This window comes from Camponotus vicinus, unplaced genomic scaffold, assembly GCF_025532165.1.
Source record: "Camponotus vicinus isolate PSW18456_S1 unplaced genomic scaffold, iyCamVici1.0 SCAF_6, whole genome shotgun sequence".
NCBI lineage: Eukaryota > Metazoa > Arthropoda > Insecta > Hymenoptera > Formicidae > Camponotus > Camponotus vicinus.
The window spans coordinates 19532008-19546934 of NW_028141978.1; the positions used below are offsets into that span (position 1 = coordinate 19532008).

The 14927-nt window shown below is 26.3% G+C and overlaps 1 protein-coding gene and 1 long non-coding RNA gene across 4 annotated transcripts in view; one reads left to right on the top strand and one right to left on the bottom strand.

The window, feature by feature from the left end:
• Positions 1 to 468, top strand: part of LOC145973439 (uncharacterized) — a 52104-nt gene extending 51636 nt beyond the window's left edge. Inside the window, exons 2-3 of the long non-coding RNA XR_014439475.1 lie at positions 24 to 106; positions 437 to 468. This is a non-coding gene — a long non-coding RNA (uncharacterized LOC145973439). The remainder of the gene's footprint in view (positions 1 to 23; positions 107 to 436) is intronic.
• LOC145973431 (protein expanded) overlaps positions 1 to 8526 on the bottom strand; it is a 530479-nt gene extending 521953 nt beyond the window's left edge. The window contains exons 1-2 of one of the 3 annotated variants that reach the window (XM_083102792.1): positions 8221 to 8526; positions 8007 to 8136 (exon numbers count right to left, since the gene is read on the bottom strand). The gene's annotated coding sequence lies outside the window, so the exon portion shown is untranslated. Of the gene's footprint in view, positions 1 to 5842; positions 6006 to 8006 lie in introns of all 3 variants that reach the window. The other 2 variants (XM_083102791.1, XM_083102793.1) reach the window with 2 other exon arrangements.
• Between the last annotated feature and the right edge of the window lie 6401 nt (positions 8527 to 14927).

The window sequence follows — 14927 nt, forward strand, 5'->3', positions numbered from 1 at the left end:
CGTCCTTTGTACGTCTGCTGCAGGTAATATGGACGTCCGATGGATGTACACAATGACCGACATAGATGTCCGTTGTACGTACGTAGGATGTACTTGTGCTTCTTGGGTAATTAACACTATTAATCCGTTATATAATTGTTTCCGTTAAACATTCCGAAAATAAACCATTTTCGAATTTATTATTTGTAATTTAATTTAAAAAATCAATCTAAACGAGTGGCGGTGCTAGCTTGCCTATAAGAGTAAAGTACATTAACATAATTAGTTGCTATTACTATTCGATCTTAAAATGTTCTCCTAACTTGTTTTCAAGATATATAATATCAAGTATCCTTAAGTAAATTTAACTTTTATAATATCAATTTTAAATAAATCAATAATCATAAATAATTACCAAAATTTAATTTACTTTAGCAATATATATTTTTATTTTAAGGAGATACATTTCAATTTCCACGAAAAGAAAATATAATCGCTTAGGAATTTCTTTTAATGAAATCCTAATTTTAAAATTTAATATGCTAAAAAACAATACACTAAATATTACAATAAAATTAAAAGTAAATGTGAATAAAGTGAAAACAAAAGAACAGTTTAAAAGAATTAATATTCGACATTTAAATGATGAAGAAAGTAAAAAAAAGGAAAGTAAGAAAGAAAGAAAAATGATAATGATATTGTAGAAAGACAAAATAATAAAGATATAAGACAAAATAATAAAGATATTAGATCTGCTGGTGAAAATTTCGAGGAAGATCTGAAAAATATATATACATATTTACAAAATGATATTTTTATTTAAAAGGTGTTTGTGTACTTAAATTTAAAAAAAATTATATTTAAGAGATTATACAACGAATTATACAAAAAATAATAAAAGTTTAAGTTGAGATGTAAATATTAATGGAAAAAATATGTGAGAAAATCTTCACTTTGTTGACCATATTAAAATAAAAATAGACTGTTTAGTGACAGATTATATTGCATTCGTGGTATGAAAATAATTGTTGCTATAAACATTACAAATACAAATAAGAAAATCAAATAAAAAATAATTGATAAAATGTGAAAAATATTACTATATCTATTATGATATAGAATAATACGTAGATAACGTATGATATAGAATAGTACATAGGAAGAGTATTACATGTAGAATAACATACATGTGGAGTTAAACTTTTATGTACCAATTTAAATGAATTTACATGGTCAAAGAAAGATGATATTCAAGAAATAAATATAAGATTTATAATGTAATAAAACAATGTAATAAAATTATAATGTAAATTATATGTAATAAAAGATTTGTAATGTATGAACCGATATCTTTAAATAGCATAAATCCTTTCATAATTGACAAAGAAGTACAGAAATCCAAAAAAATCAAACAAAATGCTTTAAAAGAAGTATTTAATTATTGTTTTATATTATATTTATATAAAAATTTTACATATTAGTTTTAATATAATTTCATAAATAACGTATTAAATTTTTATGTTTGCTATATTATCTATTACATATTAAATATTACATTATCTGTTATATAAAATAAAAAGAAAACTAAATTTATTTTGTTTCTTTAGTTGATATTATTAATATGTTAATATGTTTAGCTGATATTATAATGTTTTTAAACTTCAATGCTTTACTAATTTCCAATTTTTAATAAATTATTATCGATGTATAGTACTTAAACAAATAAAACAAATAAACATAAAACATTACAAATATTAACATTTTAATAATATAATTTAATTATATATATATATATATATATATATATATATATATATATATATATGTATATACAGGATGTCCGATTCGTGAGGGACCAAACGAAAAGTGATGATAGATTGGGTCAAACTAAGAAGAAAAGTCCACCTACCATTTTGCAAAATTCGCAACAATTATTAAGTAATAAGCAAAAATGTCACATGAATGTTAATTTTTTAAATGGAACCCCTTATTTTTTATTACGTATTCTTATAATTTATCTCGAGAGATTTCCAAAACACTATAATAAAGTATTTCTTCATTGAGTACTTTTCGAGTTATGAGGCTTGAAATAATTTCTTAATTTTACATAAACCATAAAATATCTAGTAAAATATTCATTTTTCGATTATCTTACCTTAATACTTTTATATACAAAACAATGAGAGGAATCAATTGGTGTAAAGAAAAAACATAGTTGTTTTTTAAAAAAAATATGTAATTTGCAATTAACAATTACATATTTTTTCTTAAAAACAACTATATTTTTTTTTTACACCAATTGATTCCTCTCATTATTTTGCATATAAAAGTATTAAGGTAAGATAATCGAAAAATGAATATTTTACTAGATATTTTATGGTTTATGTAAAATTAAGAAATTATTTCAAGCCTCATAACTCGAAAAGTACTCAATGAAGCAATACTTTATTATAGTGTTTTGGAAATCTCTCGAGATAAGCTATAAGAATACGTAATAAAAAATAGGGGTTCCATCTAAAAAATTAACATTTATGTGACATTTTTGCTTATTACTTAATAATTATTGCGAATTTTGTAAAATGGTAGAGGACTTTTCTTCTTAGTTTGACCCAATCTATCATCATTTTTCGTTTGGTCCCTCACAAATCGGACACCCTGTATAATATTTTTACATATACAAATTTTATTGACTTCAATTCATTTATTGCGCGATACTGCTTTATTCCTTTCGTCACGATAATTATCTCTATATATAGGGTGCAAAAAAAGGTCGGAACTCCTGATAACTTTAAAAATATACAAGATAGAAAAAAATGTTAAATATTAAAGTTGTAGGATTTTAAGTGACATTAGGTGGCATTGTATAGTAATACCATACAATGAAAAATGGGTATTTCCATTTAAAAAATTCAGAATGACTTTCACGTAACTTTGACGATGTTGCTCAAGGTCAGACTGGTATTACTATGTAATGCGTCACTTAAAACTCTACAACCTTTGTATTTAACATTTTTTTATATCTTGCATATTTTTGGAGTTTATTCAGGGGTTTCAACTTTTTTTGCATCCTGTATACATACTTACATATATATATGTATACATACTTACATATATATATTGCATATATATATATACAGGGTGACCCATTTTAACTTAGGCAGCCAAATAACTCGAAAAATAAGCAAGATAGAGAAAAATGTTTTAGACAAAAGTTGTATGGTTTCGAGGGGGCCATAAGATGGTATCATTGGTTTGACCTTGAAGAGTCATTTGAAGGTCACGTGAAGGTCACTTCAATTTTTTTAAATGGAACATCCTATATATTTTTGTACATTCTTGTAGCTCATCTCGAGAGCTTTCCAAAACACTATAATTAAGTACATTTTCATTAAGTACTTTTTGAGTTATGAGGCTTGAAATAATTTCTTAATTTTACATAAACCGTAAAATATCTTGTAAAATATTCATTTTTCGATTACCTTACCTTAATAGTTTTATGTACAAAATAATGAGAGGAATCAATTGGTGTAAAGAAAACACATAGTTGTTTCGAAGAAAAAATATGTAATTTGCAATTAACAATTCCATATTTTTTCTTAAAAACAACTATGTGTTTTCTTTACACCAATTGATTCCTCTCATTATTTTGTACATAAAAGTATTAAGGTAAGATAATCGAAAAATGAATATTTTACAAGATATTTTACGGTTTATGTAAAATTAAGAAATTATTTCAAGCATCATAACTCAAAAAGTACTTAACGGAAAGGTACTTAATTATAGTGTTTTGGAAAGCTCTCGAAATAAGCTACAAGAATGTACAAAAATATATAGGGTATTCCATTTAAAAAAATTGAAGTGACCTTCACGTGACCTTCAAATGACTCTTCAAGGTCAAACCAATGATACCATCTTATGGCCCCCTCGAAACCATACAACTTTTGTCTAAAACATTTTTCTCTATCTTGCTTATTTTTCGAGTTATTTGGCTGCCTAAGTTAAAATGGGTCACCCTGTATATATATATATATATATATATATATATATATATATATATATATACTGGGTGTTAAAAAAGTCTGGACACAGTCGAATATTTCGATAAGGAAGAGTTTTACTAGAAAGTGTTTTAGACGAAAGTTGTATGGCTTCGAGGGGGACATAACATGGTATCATTGGTTTGACCTTGAAGAGTTATTTGAAGGTCACGTAAAGGTCACCTTCAACTTTTTAAATGGAACACTCTATATGCTTTTGCATATTCTTGTAGCTCATCTCGAGAGCTTTCCAAAACACTATAATTAAGTTAGTTTTCATTAAGTACTTTCCGAGTTATAAGGCTTGAAATAATTTCTTAATTTTACATAAACCGTAAAATATCTTGTAAAATAATCATTTTTCGACTATCTGACCTTAATACTTTTACGTACAAAATAATGAGAGGAATCAATTGGTGTAAAGAAAACACATAATTGTTTCGAAAAAAAAATGTAATTGTTAATTGCAAATATATATATATACATATACAGGGTGTCCCATTTTATTTTTATCAGTCAAATATCTCGATATCACTTAGAGTTAGAAAAAAATGTTTCAGACAAAAGTTGTATGGCTTAAAGGGGGCCATAAGACGGTGTCATTGGTTTGACCTTGAAAAGTCACCTGAAGGTCACGTGAAGATTACCTCAACTTTTTAAATGGAAACCCCTATTTTTTATTACTTATTCTTGTAGCTTATCTCGAGAGCTTTCCAAAACACTATAATTAAGTTAGTTTTCATTATGTTAATTGCAAATTACATATTTTTTCTTAAAGACAACTATGTTTTTTCTTTATACCAATTGATTCCTCTCATTATTTTATACATAAAAGTATTAAAGTAAGATAATCGAAAAATGAATATTTTACTAGATATTTTATGGTTTATGTAAAATTAAGAAATTATTTCAAGCCTCATAACTCGAAAAATACTCAATGAAGAAGTACTATATTATAGTGTTTGGAAAGCTCTCGAGATAGGCTACAAGAATAAGTAATAAAAAATAGGGTGTTCCATTTAAAAAGTTGGAGGTGATCTTCACGTGACCTTTAGGTGACTTTTCAAGGTCAAACCAATGACACCATCTTATGGCCCCCTTTAAGCCATACAACTTTTGTCTGAAACATTTTTTTCTAATTCTAAGTAATATCGAGATATTTGACTGAAAATAAAATGGGACACCCTGTGTGTGTGTGTGTGTGTGTGTGTGTGTGTGTGTGTGTGTGTGTGTGTATATAAAATGTTAATTATATGTGTATGCGTGTGTTATAGTAAGTTTGATTATTTGTGATTACTATGCATAATTTTTAGCAATTATATATAATTACGCACAATATGATAAATTTAATCAAAATTATCTTTATTGACAATAAGTTATATAAAAAAATATTGCTATAATTGAAAATAAAAAGTTACACAATATATTTATTTTTGAATTTTGTAAAATATTTTTTCAAATAAAACATTTCTGAAAATATGGTAAGATATATACATATTATATCATAATATTTCAATTTTTTTAACAAATACTTTTTACTTTGTGTGTTTTTTCATGTTATTGAAAATAGCAGATATTTTTAATAATCAAGTTAAATAAGGGTGCTTTCCATTTAGCGACACAAGTCGACACAAGCATTATTCTATCTTTTTTCAGTGAATAACACAAACAAAGATAGAATGACACTTGTGTCGATTTGTGTCGCTAAATGGAAAGCACCCTAAAACATCGTGTTTTTTATGTTTTATCTTTTGCGAATTTGAATTCAATGACGCAGTGGTGCGCGAGAATGCGCAGATGTAAATAACTAGTAACAAATCACGAACCATTCAATCATGCGTATGCGAGTCTGTGGAATGCACGCTTGTATACATTCCTCTCGCCATCATTGAGCCGCTCCTTTTGCTCTTTCCACGTGTGTCGCACGGTTCTTGCAATCTTTCCTACATCACTGTTCATCGCTCTGATATGCGGCCGTGCCGCATCGTGCTAGTCGATACGTTGTTATATAGTATATATATATATAACTGGATGGAATAAAATGATGTATATATATATATACATATGGTATTATATTAATAATATTGAATGTGGACCGTATATTTAAAATTTTTGATATTTTTTTTAAATATTATTATATAATTATTTTAGAATTGAGTAGTTTTTTAAAAATCCAAAAAAAGTCAAGAAATATCTATGCGTATTAAATATAAAATTGAATTTTATTTTTAAAAAAATATTTTATGAAGATATTTTATGAAAATATACAAAAATGACAATAACCTACTAAATCTTATTAATAATAAATTTATTCCAAATTTGTGATAGAATACATAATTTGAAGAATTCTAATAATAATTCTATGATATATTATCTTCCTTTTTCTTTCGTAAAACCTTTTAAAAGATTGTATATTAACAACACATGTAATTTTCAAAATTTTAGTTAGTGATTTCACACATTAATTTTCTAAGATTTTTTTTAAATTCAGATTTAAAAATTCGAATCAGATCTCATAACTGTTTTATGATATCCCATATAGCACTGAAAGATTGTAAGCATATTGTAGAATAATTTCATTAAAACATTGCAAGATTGCAAATCGATTACATAACTCTGCTGAGTTATTGTTGTAAAATTGTGGCAACATTAAGATATCCACTTTTTGTAATATTGCAATGAAACATGATAGTAAGATTGCAATGTAATATATTTGAAAGAATGCAATGTGTGTTATACTGTAACCATCTAGTATAATAATATTACATATAAAATATTTTTGTTTCTGAATGAATATCTCGGAAGTATATAAAAATATATAAAATATAAAAAAACTTGATTTAAATAAAAGTTTGTTTAAAATCACATATATCTGTATGTAAAAAATACACAGGAAATATAAAAATGCATAGAAGAATACAAATAAAATATAATAAAATATTATCTATCTTTAATATATAAACATATATTATAAAATTAATATATAAATATATAAATATATATAATAAAATATATATTATCTTTGGAAATTCACTAATATCACATTTATACATGAGTTGTATTAAAAATATATTATAAAATATTATAAAATATAAAATATCGTAATATTGATATAAAATATTACAGAAAAAATAATGCTTATCTTTAGCTTAGAATTACATTATTTGACTGATATTATTTCTTTGTCATTAATTTATTTGACTTTACTTGCAAAGAATTAAAAATCATCGCATATATACACAAATATAAAAAATTATTATTATATCATTTTTATAGATGAATTAAAGAGTTATAATTTTGTAATGTTTCCAAAATATTTTTTAACATCATATTGCTAGTAATAGACACACATTTTGTTAATTTATATTTCTATAATATTTCCGTAATGTCGCATTGCAATTTGTAATATTGTAATATTGCAACATATTACAATATTATTGTAATGTAGTTGCAATATTTTGTGCCGTATAGGATATATATTATGTATATAATTTAGAATTCAATTTCATTTATACTATAAAATAAAGTGTAATCATCTGTTTTATTATTAAATTTTTCAAAACTTATATTACTATTAAAATGACAATTTCTGCTTTTATACTTTTAATTGATGTCGAAACAATATCTAATTTTTTATCGCAATTAACGATATTCTAATAATTAACATAATTTTTTCGTTAGTGTTTAAACACTATCAGAATGAAGGATCTTTTGATAAGTTTGCAAAACATGAAAACGCTACGCGTTAATATCATGTCACATTGTAGATGTGATCAATTTCGACGAAAAGAAATGCGTACATTTATGGATATATTTCTGCATTAATATTCGAGTGCAAGATGTGAATCATGCGCAAATTAATACCAATATTATGCTACAGCGATTATATGAATTGAACCGGCAACACAGAGAAACCGTGCGTGCCATTTATTCGAACGAAAAGCGAGGACGTACGAGCGTGGAGTCACATGCTCGATCACTCACCCTTACCTTTTTTTCGCAGCGTCTCTATAGTCGATTCTATTTTTCACACGAATATTTCAATGCGCATAATCTGATTAATCCAATGTGATGTAAGAAGGACGCAAGTAAATGGTCGTCGGAAATAAACACTTGCAAACTAAAATACATTCATATATGATAGCATAACACAAACTTTCGTACGCTTGCTTCGAAATTTTTTTGGCGTTGAACTCTCGCTCACTTTTTCACTTATGTCTCACATAAACTCCCGATACTCCAGCAAGAGATCATCGCACCGAAACTCGAAGCACAAGAAAGAGAAAGAGAGAAAAAGAGACATAAAAGAGATTATGACAAGCAACTTTCTTCAGATTTTTTTTTACAAATTGAACATGGTATCAAACAGTTTTTTTAACGATATCACAAACAGCATTTTTTTTCTATAAACGGATAAGAAATGATGCTTTATAATGTCCCTACCACGAGTAGGGATTCTGAGTAATGTGAAAATATAAACGGCCCAATAAGGCACAACGATCATTCCACACCGACGGCCGGCGAGTAACTGAGTGACTAGCACACGCCGCCGCGGCTCGCGCTCCACCATTGGTTTCAATTCCAAACTCTTCGACACCAGCTTAAGCTCATATCAGTGCGCACTCCATACATATTATAAAGAGGCAATCAGAATTATTTTATTTCAAGAATATCTAAGAATTTCTAAAATTGAATTATACATATTGATTCGATTACACAAATCAACAAAAAATAATTTTTTTCGAGCATAAAAATAAAAATAGTCACTTATTATTGGTTTTTTTACGTTAAATATAATTGTGTTTTTTTAATTATTCTATCATAATTTTGATAAGTTTGCAGTTAAAATTGCAAGAAAGCTATTTTAATGTATTTTGTCATATAATAGTTATGGTATGTGAAGTATTGAAAAAATTTTATTGCAATAAAAATTAAGTAATATCCCATATAGCACGTGATATAGCAGAAATATCACAGAAAAATTGCAATATATCAGAAATATTACATATTTTAAGAAAATACTGCAGAAATATTACTAACATATTACACGTTTATAAATAACATTGAAATATTATAGTTATATTACTGTAATATATCACATTTTCAGTAGCAAAGTGATATCAAATGATGTTTTAATGACATTTTTATTGACAGAATAAGACGGTATTAAAATGTCATTTGACATATTTCACTAATAATAAGGGTATCGCGTGCGCTAGTCCTGTCAGGAGTAAGAAATTAAAAATATTAGAAAAATAATGATAATATATATTATATTTTATATTTTATAAAGAAAGTATAGAAAACTTTTATATTTATTTATTCCAAAATTTGCAAAAAAGCGACTCGTGCCAAATCATGTTTATATAGGAACACTGACTGGATAGGATTTTTCCTCTATATTACGTCACTGCCCAAGTAGAACACATTAGTCATAAAAATACCAAGATGACATCTTTTTTTGATCATTTTTTATGCATCACAGTGACGTCAAAATGGCCCACCGAGAGCACCTATTCGTGACATCATTAAGACATCAAAATGATGTAAAAATGATCTTGTTTTACAAAGCAGAGTTAATTAGATATTATACATTAGTAAAAGTAAATTGAAGTAATATAAGATAAACATTATAACATGTAAGAAATATAATTACGTGTAAAGAGATTTCTCTTTATTGGAATTTACATATGGAATTTACATGTACCATATAACAGAGAGATAAAGAAATTATAAATTTTGAAGTATATAAAACAAAAAATATTGAAGATACTGAATAAAATTAAAATGCACTAATAATCCATACATAAACCAAAAAATCTTTGTTAATTATTAAAGATATTTAGAAAAATGAAATGTACTAATACAATTTGATATATAAAATGAAATAACTTTGAGTAATTAAATATATATTGAAAATAATATATATATATATATATATATATATATATATATCAAGAGACACGGTAGTGTCTTTGCTAAGTCCCAGCGTAAGCAAAAAAATGCACTCCGTGTATTATTACGCGAGTCGGATTGAGAGTATAACTCGATATTTTTATTTCTCATATAACCGCTCAACGGATCGAGTTCTTAGTAGAATTAATCGATAGCTTGGGTTTAAATTAAATAATAAAAGTGTTTTTATTTTTGCGCTACGTGCTCTGTAAACGGAGATATCATGATGCAAAGTCTGAAATGTGAAAATTTCGATTAAGAAACGTCGTCATAGTCATCGTCAACTCCTCTTAACGTAACAAAGAATATACAAAAATACGTTTCCAACGTCTGCCACAAGAATGTGCTAGCAGTGATTCACGCGACGCAGCGTTAGTAGCGCTCTGTGGCGTTAACGATGCTTATAAATATGTTCTAAAAGGTTAAGTGTGTCACTTCAGGTAATTATATAAAATAATAATATACATATAACATTTATATATTTAGATTAGATTGTATCTATATTATTATTTCAAATTATATATATATATATATATATATATATATATATATATATATATCAAGAGACACGGTAGTGTCTACTTCACTACAGCTATAACACAGTATATACAGTAGCGCAACTCTCCCGATTTTGTGTAGCATAAAATGGAATGCGCATGCGCGAAGTCAGCGAGTATACTAGTACTGCCATCTGTACTTTCCTCTCATTCTCTCCTTTGGTTTTCGTTCTCTTTCTAACACATTATAATATGTAATATAAATTAAATTCAATAAAACTTGAATATATGTACATAAAGAAATTGTGAAAAATATAATACAAAATATATAATGCAAATATATATAAAAAATAGTACATATGACATGATGTGAATATTAATTAACCATTTTATATGTCATATATAACTGATAGCAGAAAAGATATATACTCATAATACTCACATATAATTTATAATATATTTACATATTAATACTTATATATATAATTTTTAATATATTTATATATTAATTGTACATACGTATATTTTATATATATATTCAAAAACTTAAAATTAAAAAAAAAACATTTAGATTAAGACTACAATCACTTAAATTTTATTATATAAAATATATATATTTATGAGTAAAATGAATAAAAAAACAAGAAATATATATTTGTTAATAATATATATTTATTTATAAACAGTTGTATTTCGTTAAAAATATTTATTTCACAAACAGAAATAATCTTGAAATTAAACCTTTTCTCTCTCAAATCAATCATCTGACCATACCTCAGCTACTCGATCCACCTCAGCATGAATCAGAAAGAGAAAATGAGAGAGTAGAAGAATAGAAACAAGAAAGTGTTTTACATTCAATTAAAATACAAATGTGAAATACGTTATAACATATATGTCATATAAACGTTTGATGTTTATATGATGTAAACATCAAACGTTTATATGACATATATGTTATAACGTATTTCACACATTTGTATTTTAATTGAATGTAAAACACTTTCTTGTTTCTCTTCTTCTACTCTCTCATTCTCTCTTTCTGATTCATGCTGAGGTGGACCGAGTAGCTGAGGTATGGTCAGATGATTTGAGAGAGAAAAGGTTTAGTTTCAAGATTATGTCTGTTTGTGAAATAAATATTTTTAACGAAATACAACTGTTTATAAATAAATATATATTATTAACAAATATATATTTCTTGTTTTTTTATTCATTTTGCTCATAAATATATATATTTTATATAATAAAATTTAAGTGATTGTAGTCTCAATCTAAATGTTTTTTTTTTAATTTTAAGTTTTTGAATATATATATAAAATATACGTATGTACAATTAATATATAAATATATTAAAAATTATATATATAAGTATTAATATGTAAATATATTATAAATTATATGTGAGTATTATGAGTATATATCTTTTCTGCTATCAGTTATATATGACATATAAAATGGTTAATTAATATTCACATCATGTCATATATACTATTTTTTATATATATTTGCATTATATATTTTGTATTATATTTTTTACAATTTCTTTATGTACATATATTCAAGTTTTATTGAATTTAATTTATATTACATATTATAATGTGTTAGAAAGAGAACGAAAACCAAAGGAGAGAATGAGAGGAAAGTACAGATGGCAGTACTAGTATACTCGCTGACTTCGCGCATGCGCATTTCATTTTATGCTACACAAACTTCAAAGGTGCCGACAGGGAGTTGCGCTACTGTATATACTGTGGCTATAACATGGACGTGGACACAGCAAGTGACAATACATCTATCGACGACAAGATAGATGACTTTTGCGAAAATCCGACGCGGGATGCATTAACGGAAGGTCTTATGAGTCTCTTGAAACCTACGGTGGATCAACTGGACGAGAGAATTCGCGCCACAAGGTGACGTCAAGTTTTCTGTTCAGCGCGCATGCAATAATAGTAACATTTATTTTTCGCGTTTCTTCTTGCAAATTTACGTATATTTATTATTCTTATATTTCTTTCACAGTACGTACTATTTATTGCAAAATATATGTTTATTCATCGAATTGTAACGATAAAAAATTGCGATTTACTTACACAAGCAACATATATATCTTATTGTTACCTATTTTACAAGAATTCTTGAGCATTTTGAAAATCATTTTCAATTTTCATATATAATTATTGGAATGTTATAAAAAATTGTGCTTCTATCATGTACTACAAGTTGCGTACAAAAGTTGCGAAGAGTATTATTTTTTATGCATAACTATTCTCTTTGTTATAGGATATGTCAAATAGAGCTGAAGCAGCGGATTGTTATTACTTAACATTAATTACTTTGCAAGTTTTATAAAAGAAATTTCTTACAATTTTCACCATAAATTATGGAAACTCCAGTAGTTAATTTATCAGATGAAGAACTCAAGACAGTTTATGATCCTTCTGAGGATTCGTATCTTTTAATAGATACTTTGGAAGAAGATTTAGACATTCTGCATGTGATGAAACCTGTGATTTGTTTAGAAATAGGTAGTGGTTCTGGTATAGTCATCACAGCTCTAGCAATGGCATTGAAAAAATATAATGCTCATTTTATTGCAATTGATATAATCATTATAACATAGAATATTGAAATTCAAAATTTCAAAATTAAAAATAATTTATGCTTTGCGAAAGAAAATTAAAAATGAAAAGTAGTTTATGCAAAAGCATAGAAAGAAAAAATCATCATAACATAGAATATTGAAATTCAAAATTTCAAAATTAAAAATAATTTATGCTTTGCGAAAGAAAATTAAAAATGAAAAGTAGTTTATGCAAAAGCATAGAAAGAAAAAATAAATACTCTATGCTATGATGATATTACATACACACACGCACACGCATGTACACATATACAAACATATTTTTATATCATCATAACGTAGAATATTTAAATTTTCAAAATTAAAAATAGCTTATGCTTTGCAAAAGGAAATGAAAAATAAAAAGTAGTTTATGCAAAGCATAGAAAGAAAAAACAAAAAGACACATTTATAAAAAATATTCTATGTTATGATGATACACACGCACAGACGCACACGCACAAACTAATCATGGAAGAAGTAATGGAGTCAGTAATTGAATTATCGTCATCGTTACATGTTGAGGCTGAAGCGATTTTAAAAGAAATCATCATAACATAGAATTTTTAAATTTCAAAATTAAAAGTAGCTTATGCTTTGCAAAAGAAAATTAAAAATAAAAAGTAGTTTATGCAAAGCATAGAAAGAAAAAACGAAAAAACACATTTAAAAAAAAAAATATTCTATGTTATGATGATGTACACACACACACACACACACATATTTTTATATCATCATAACATAGAGTATTGAAATTCAAAATTTCAAAATTAAAAATAACTTATGCTTTGCGAAAGAAAATTAAAAATGAAAAAAATGAAAAGTAGTTTATGCAAAAGCATAGAAAGAAAAAATAAATACTCTATGCTATGATGATATTACATACACACACGCACACGCATGTACACATATACAAACATATTTTTATATCATCATAACGTAGAATATTTAAATTTTCAAAATTAAAAATAGCTTATGCTTTGCAAAAGGAAATGAAAAATAAAAAGTAGTTTGTGCAAAGCATAGAAAGAAAAAACAAAAAGACACATTTATAAAAAATATTCTATGTATGATGATACACACACACACGCACACACACACACACACACGCACACGCATACACATTTAAATATTAATAAAAATTAAAAATATTATTTCTATAACGGGCTGAGGTTCTTGGATTGGAACTTCGGCCTCGGCCTCGTCCTCTCGACCGTCCCGCTCTAGCCCATCGTGCACGCGGTTGTTCTACAATAAAAGAAATATTTTAATGTTATTTTATTTGAATATAATATTTAAAGAAGAACTGCACGGATTAACTATATTGAAAGTTAATAAATCTAATTTTAATATATGTACATTTAGATTCATGAATTTAACATTACGCAAAATACTTTTAGCCTTTTAAAATATAAAAATAATTATTTGTGAATTAAAAATTTTTTTTGTAAAATATAATTTATACGACACAAAAATTCATGAAAATACAAATTTTAATTCTATAGAAGGCTAAAAATACTTTGGGCAATGTTAAATTCATAAATCTGAAAATGTAATAGATTTATTAACTTTTAACATAGTTGATTCATTTAGCTGATTCCTTTATAATTAACGTGCCAATTATATAATTCAAAATTATTTACCTCTTACTTGCCCCGCTGTCGTTATCGGTGACGACGGCGGCGGTGGCAGCGGTGACGACGCTGACGGCGATGGCAGCGGTGACGACGTTGACGGCGGCAGTGGCGGTGGTAGTGATGCCATCGTTGGTGGAGGCGATTCTTTTTGTGTTTCCATTAATTTTTGTGTTTCCATTAATTTTTGTAATTTTTT